Source organism: Manacus vitellinus, unplaced genomic scaffold, assembly GCF_001715985.3.
Source record: "Manacus vitellinus isolate BGI_N305 unplaced genomic scaffold, ASM171598v3 scaffold_27_pilon, whole genome shotgun sequence".
In the NCBI taxonomy this organism is placed as follows: Eukaryota; Metazoa; Chordata; class Aves; order Passeriformes; family Pipridae; genus Manacus; species Manacus vitellinus.
The window spans coordinates 4,900,856-4,908,287 of record NW_021940039.1 but is presented as its reverse complement, the minus strand read 5'-3'; positions in this window follow the sequence as shown (position 1 = coordinate 4,908,287).

Here is a 7,432-nt window from a genome sequence, read left to right as displayed (position 1 = left end):
GGGGGTGTCAGGTTGTATGTGTGTTGGGGGGCAGGGGTCCAAGCAGCTTCTTTCCAGGACACACACCCCATTTGGGGAAGAGTTGGTGCATGCTGGGTCGGCTGGTTCCAAAAGAGGGAATCACAGGCATTGCCTCAAGCAGTCAGTACTCTGTGTGTGTGTGTGTGTGTGTTGTTTCCTGGCAAGGTGCAAATCCTGCCTTTGGCTGCAGTGATGTTGTGTGTGGATTTACCGGGCGATGCTCATGGCTGGCAGCCCAGCTCCTTCCCCACGGATGGTTTTCAAGGACTTCCCTTTACAGCTGAGACCGGCCAGCTCGTGCCACCAGTGGGGTGTTTGACATGCCCACACCAGCCGGGCTCAGCCCCCGGCTCTGCTCGGCCACTCTGGAAGCATCAGGCCACGGGCACCCGGGAGGCTGTTTTAGCTGAACTCCAAACAATAAAAACTTATCATTAAAAAGAAATGCATCTTGGCTTCATGTGGCCTGGCAGCGCGAGGAGGAGTGATTCAGTGGCTTGTCAGCCCTGGGCGTTAGGCACGCCGAGCTGCACAACTGGACACTCTCCAAGTCCAGCAACTCATTTTCTGCAGATGGAGCCGGGACCGTGCAGAGGGCTGATGGTTAATTTGCAATCCAACATACCTTGACATAACCCACAGCCGAATCGCGGAGGTGGTGCGGGGTGGGATGCTTGGCAGCCCGCTGGCAGGGGTGTGCAGGCAGGGCTGGCCCCTCGCAGCCCCTGCCCTGTGTGGGGTGTCCCTGCTGCACCCTGACACAGGGGTGCCCGCGAGGCTCTGGCTCGGCCGCTCCCAGTGCTTTTCCCAGTTTCCAGTCTCCGAGCAACTCGATGAGCAGGATAGAGGGTGCCTGCCTGGAGGCTCCCTGTGTTTCTGGGAGCCATGGGTGAGCCCTGCCCATGCTCTGGTGGGCCAGGGGATGGCAGGGACACTGGCCTGGCTCATCCCTGACTCATGCTGAGCTGTGTCACCTCCTGTTACCCATCATGGGGTCTGGCTGTAGCTGTGGCACTGGGGACATGGATATGGGCATCCACAGCCAGATGAGCCCCATGGCCCCACAGCCCTGGATTCCGCTCCATAGGCTGTGCCAGGAGGGATTGGATGATCAGGGTGCACCAAGGACTTGGGCACACGCCATGCCTGGGCATCAATGGGCATGGGCCCCCCTAGGGGCTGACAGGGGCTTGGATAGGTGGAGAAGGGGTTCTGTCAGCAGCTCAGCTCTGATCTATAGGCAGACAGAGGGGATGATTCATGTCTCAAGCTGTGGCCTGAGGGCAAAAACGGGAGAGAGGTTTGATGTGAGGATACCGGGAGGCTGCGGGTCCTGCTGGGAGTTGCGGCTCCTGGCAGTGTTTCCCTTCCCAGAGCCAGCTCTGCCCACACTGCCCAGGGGTCTCGGCTTGGCCTGGGGGCAGAAAATGGCTGAAGCAACACGGGACCAGATCCATGGACTAAACTGAGTCTTTTTTAAAAATTTCAGAGACTGTCATCTATGTTGTGGTCCAAGGCAGCAAGCAAAGTTGCAGTGGTGGTGTTGGGCAGGGGTTTGGCTTGGGTCAGGGGAGTGGGACACCCAGGGAGTGGGACACCCCAAGACAGGGCTCAGTGACACTTTACCCCCCTTGTTGAGTTCAACCATGCTTGATCTGCATCCCCAAAATGCTGCAGGCCAGAGCTGGCAAGAGGACCAAAGTCCCGTGGGTCCAGCCCAGCGAGGGGCTGTGCAGGGCAGAACCACACCCGAAGCAGTGCGGGGCCGGGGGGCAAGGCTGACGTGGGGGGGACACCGACCCCTCCCCGAGGAACAGCGTGCGCTTTCCTTGGCAGGGTGCCCCCGGAGGCAGAGCCGCCGCTGCACACGCGCGGCGTCAGACATCATCATCATATTAATAATGAAAGGGCAGCTCCTTCAAAGCTCTTCGTCCCCGCGCCGGCGAGAGCACAGAATGCAGAGAAGGCGCGTGAGCCTCATCCCAAAGCAGCCGAGGGGAGAGCGCTGCGATGCCCGGATGGTCCTTCGCTGGTCCTTCACCAGGCCGCTGACCCGGGGGACAAAAACCTGCCAGGTCCCCGATGGGTGCTGTCCCCACTGGGTGCTGGGGGGTCCCTGCCTGGGAGGGGGGAAGCCCGCGGTGTTCCCAGCTGCTGTCCCTGTCACTGCTCTGTGCAGGCTCCCCCGCCTGGCAGGGAAAGGCTGTTTTGGCTGTCAGGGAAGGAGCCTTTTTCCCAGGGGCTGAGTGCTGTGTCCATCACTGAGAGGCACGGCAGGACATCCCTCGCTGTGCCGGGGCCTTTTTTTTTTTTTCCACGGGAGGAATCGATGGCTCAGACAATCAGACAAACCACCCGTGAAGATGTGCTGGGCTGCAGCCAACAGTGGGTCAGTGGCAGCAGCTCTTGGGGCATCTCTTCTGCTCATCCCCCTGCAAGACAATTGGGTTTCCAAACAACCTCCTTTAACACCCTCATTTTGTCTAGAGCATCCCCAAGCCTGGTCACTCGTTGTGAGGGTCTCAGCAGAACCAGACCAGGGACTGAGCATCTCTTCTTCTCTCTCCCCTCTGCCAAACCCTCTCCTCCAGCTTTTGCCCTGCTTGCGTGGTGGAAGCCAGGAGGGTTTTGCTGTGGATGCCCTGATCTGGGGAGGAAAGAATCAAACCCCCTGTACCAGGCAGAGCAGAGCACCCCATGCCCACCCTGTACCCACCCCATGCCCACCCCATGTCCACCCCATGTCCATGTGCTTTCCCTGGCACCCCACATGTTACAGAGAGTCCCACCCTGAAGTAGTGCCCCAGGGGGGTGGGGGGCTGCTGTGTTCACCTTCTGACCCTTCCTGCCCAGCCTTTTCTCAGGCTTTTATTTTTCTCCCTCCAAACACAACAAAACCCCCAAATCCCCTGCAACTGAGAAACCTTTTTTTGTTCCTCTTTTCCCTTTGCTTTCTGCCGTGGCAGAGTATTGATCGGAGCTGATGTGCTGTAATCCGCTGTTTCTGAGAAAAGTTGGCATCCCAGAGTCCCTGGAGGGGCCAGATCCTGCCCCAGCATGGGTCTTGCTCCTCTGCCAGGCATGAGGCTTTGAGGAAAGGCTGTGACTTGCCCCATCCCATCCCTGCAAAGCCAGGGGCCATATGCTTGGTGGAGGGAACAGCATGAGCTGATAGGTAGGAGAAGGCTCTGATTTGGAGCAGAGCCAGGTCAGATCCTGCTGGGATGGATATCCAGAGTGATGGACATCTGAAGATACCCTCCTACCCCTCTGGCAGGACAGGGGATGGTGGCACAGGGGGACATTGGTGCTGATGAGAGGGGCTGGTTGGGGGGCTCAGCAGGGGCTCTCCAGAGAGGAGTGATTCTGCTTCCAGGCATCCAAGGAGGGCTGTGGGGAGTTGGAGCTAACCTTGGCCTGAGAGGGGCTCGTTTTGGGGCGCATGGCTGCCCCTGCAGGGCAGGACCCTGGCTGAAAACCACCCTGTGCCCACCCTCCTCCCCCCCTCCACTCCACTGTGCCGATGTTCCATCTACACTTAATGATGGCAAATGGATCAGAGCAATGGAAAGTGAGGGGAAAAAAGCCCAGCCAAAAATCGCCAAAAACCACAGGGAAGATTTTAATTTAAAACCTTTTCCCACATGGAGAGCAGCAGCCTGGGCCATCTGGAGGAGCATATGCAGGTGAGGGGGGGCAGTGGTGCCTCCCCCAGCTCCATCGTTATCAGCAGCCCCTAAAAGGGCTTTGGGCTGACAAAAGCTATCCCTGAGGGGGGGCAGGCACCCTGATCCCAGCCATCAGCCTGGGGGAACCCCGGCTTTCCCTGCCAGGCTACCAAGACCTCTCTGTTTAATTGCTGTATTTGCTGGAAAAGTGATGATGAATCCCAAAGCAAACTGCAATAGCGGCCGAGTTTATTGCAAGAGATTAATTCAGTGGTTTAATTGAAACTGCAGGAGCAGGATGGGAAAGCACTGGTGTGGGGCTGGGAGGAGGGGGGGTCAGGGTCAGCCCTGCTCAGCACCCACATCCACCCCTAACCCCTGCAATCATCGACACCCAAATTAGCAGATTTACTCCTCAGAGGCCTCCTCCATTGGCTGAGCGTCACATCCAGCATCCTAAAGCCCCAAGTCTCCTAGCAACTCCCCGGCACTGCCTCTGCCCACCCATTAACCCCTTCCCGAGCTCCCCCCGCACCATGTGGAACACCTGGTGCCTTGAAGGCGTCACTGCCACGCTGGGTGCGAGCTTTGTGCAGCAAATAAATCTGCAGGATGCTGGAAGGATGCTCGGGATGGGAGAACTGAGCTGGGCTGGTTAGTCAAGACTCAGAATTTTTTATTCCAGGTGGCACAGAGAAATCCTCAGGTTTATACATTGATGTCGTGGCAGTTTGGAAGGTTTCATCCTCCTGACTTGTGGAGATGCTGGGAAAAGGTCAGGAAACCTCCAAATCATGGCCAGCTGGTGCAGCTCCCAGCTGGCATTGGCATCAGAGCACGAGCCAGCCTCTTCTTCCCTTTTCAATAGTAAATCAATGACACCATTTCTTTGGGAATAGGATGGAAGGGAAATTTTCAAGGAAAATGGCCTTGAAAGTGTAAAATCACAGCAGGAGATGGTGTGATGCCCAGGCCAGGGCTGGAGGGAGTGAGGCTGCTTTTTGGTTTGGATGTCCAATACTTCCCTGGCTTTGCCTTTAGAGATCAGAAGCATGGAAAAAAGGGCTGGAAAAAATAGTGAGTTTGCTCTTTGAAAAATAACAGTTGACATGAAAAGAAAACCAAACAAGTTTGGTTGTGTTTGGTTTTTTTTTTTTTTTAACCATCTTAATATTTATAGACTGGGAAATGTGTCCAAAGATCATGTGCCACAGAAAAGGATAAATCACTTATCTCACTTTAATGTGCTTTGTTGGGCTTTATCAGAAACATTGTCATAAAATCACCAAATTGAAATTTTAAATGGGGAGAGAGAGGAGATATCTGGAGGGTTTGTTCTTGCTTCTGTTTCCTTATTGCCAAATAAAATACAATTAAAGCAACGTTTTCCATACCAGCCAGCACAGCTAACACTGCTTTTCTGACGGCACTTTTTTCTGTCAGCCAATGAAAATAAATGATGCAGGATTGCCAGGGAACATCCAGGCTCCGTGGCTGGAGGGGGATGCGGAGCAGCAGGCATTCCAGTTTGAAACAGAGGGATTTTATTCCCGCGGTAAGTGGAAATCTCCAGGGATGTTACCCAAGAGCTCTCTGCTGCCGCCTGGAGCGATGCTTCATCTTTCGTTCGCTCTCCCAGTTTCCCCCAGCGCTTCCCAGTCTAAACGAAATCCTTGGCACAGCCCCTGTCTGGGGGTGCTAAATCAACTCAGGACCCCCCTCGCAGCAGTTTTGGGGTGACTCCAGCCAGATCACGGTGGGTCTGGTCCCCCTTAGGGCTCACTCCCATGCCGGGGGCTACCGGCAGCTCAGCTGCTGACTGCACCGAAATCCCCGTGGTAATTGGATGAGGGCACTGGTTTCCATGAGAATATTAAATCAGAGCCCCAGCCCCGATCCCGGGAGACACGCTTGGGAATATAAAGACACGGTAGCTCACGTTATAGAGGAGTTATTTCTCCTGCTTTAAAGTCAAAGGTACCACAGCAACTTCTTATTTGTCACAGAGTGTATTGGAGCATCTCTGATTGACGGGAGGGAGAGGGAAGGGGAAGGCAGAGGGGCTGAGCACTCACAGCTCGTCACAGCGATGGGCTTTTGGGGGGCTTTGGAAAAGCAGGCTCAAAAAGCGGTTAAGTGCTTTCTAAGCCTGCTTTTCCAAAGCCCCCTGAGAGCCCACCACCAGCACTTTCTGAGCTTGCTGTTCCAAAGCCCTTTGAGAAACCATCACTGTGAAGAGTTGCAAGTGCTCAGCCCCTCTCAGGGGAGAGCCTGGGGGGTGACAGCAGCCCCAAACCTTTGTGGCAGAGCTGATGCAGGTGTCCCAGTGCTGCAAAGGTCCTGGGGGCTTTGTGGGCAGGAGCTCAGTGCCACCATCCTGAGCTCACTCCACTCGGGACTGGTACAGGGAATCACTTAGGAAATGAGGGGCTCCAGCACCCTCCCACTTATCAGTTTATCTGGGTTGTGGTGACCATCTGGTGGCATCTGCTGCTGCTCAGCTGTCACCCACCCTCCTGGTGAAGGGGATGCTCTGGGCACCTCGTGGGTGGGGATATGCAGGGGACATGTCCAGAGACCTGGCACAGGGTTAGGGGCAGCCATGGCAAGCACATCCCATGGCTTCCACGGGGACAGATGGATGCCATGGATGGATGGAACAATGGATGCATGGGCAGATGGACATCTCCCCACCCACAGCAGGGAGGCAGGGGAGGACAGACAGACAGACAGATGTTCCTCCTTAGCCAATGGGGTGCCCTCAGGTGATGCAGACAAGCCCATTAAAGGGGTTTATCAAGGGGGTCGGGGTTGGCAGGAGGCTGCTGGTTTTATTTGAGATGTTGCTTTTGGGCTGGGAGAGCCTAAGCTCCTGCTCATTAATTAGAAAGGCTTCAAGGAGGTTTGTACTGGTTGGCCTCACTGGTGAGCAGCCATAATATGATGAGTGATTAGGGACTTTGAAGCTTTTTAGCGGGTGTCATTAAGCTGCTGATGAGCTCAGGCGGGGAAAGGGCCTTTTTGGCTGTGCCTGGAACTGGCTGGTCCTACTCTGACCCAGCCCTTCCTCCTGTTGTGGTCCCTGACCTCCTGAGCCTGATGAGATGGGTGAAGTGTGTGTTCTGGGGACAGCAATGGCTCATCTGTCACCCTGTGTCCTTGGGCTGGGTCAGATCTGGTGTCATTCAGCTCATCAGTGAGATGATGAGCTTGTGGTCATGCATGAGTGAAGCTGAGATGTTACTATTTTCATTGTCTGCCAGGTATTGAGAGAATTTGGGGATTATTAGCTCTGAAAAGGTGACTTCTAAACCATTTGTGCATCAGGGGAGAGAATAGTGATATGTATCCAAAGCAATTGCTTTGGGACAGAGTTTGTTTCCCAGTTATGGGTTTACCCTACTTGTCTGGGCACTGATGGTGAAGCCCTCTTGCTCAGGGGACACCCTCTCAGGTGGCAGTGTCACTGTCCCATCCTCCTCGTGCTTCCTGATGCCCCCAAAGGCTGCGGCAAGGCAGGGACAAAATCTGCTGGATTTTCTCTGCCCTCCCTCATCTCCTCCCGCCTGCCTTGGCAAAACTTCCTGCAGCTCAGCAGCATCCTGCCCCGCCGTGGTCTGGTTGGCATCACTAGCGCTGTATTTACAGCAGTGTTAATTAAATACTTTCTGCAATCAGCGCCACACATGACCCCGCTCCCCGAGCCGGGCTGGGCTGTAATGTGCCATCATCGAGCGAGAACA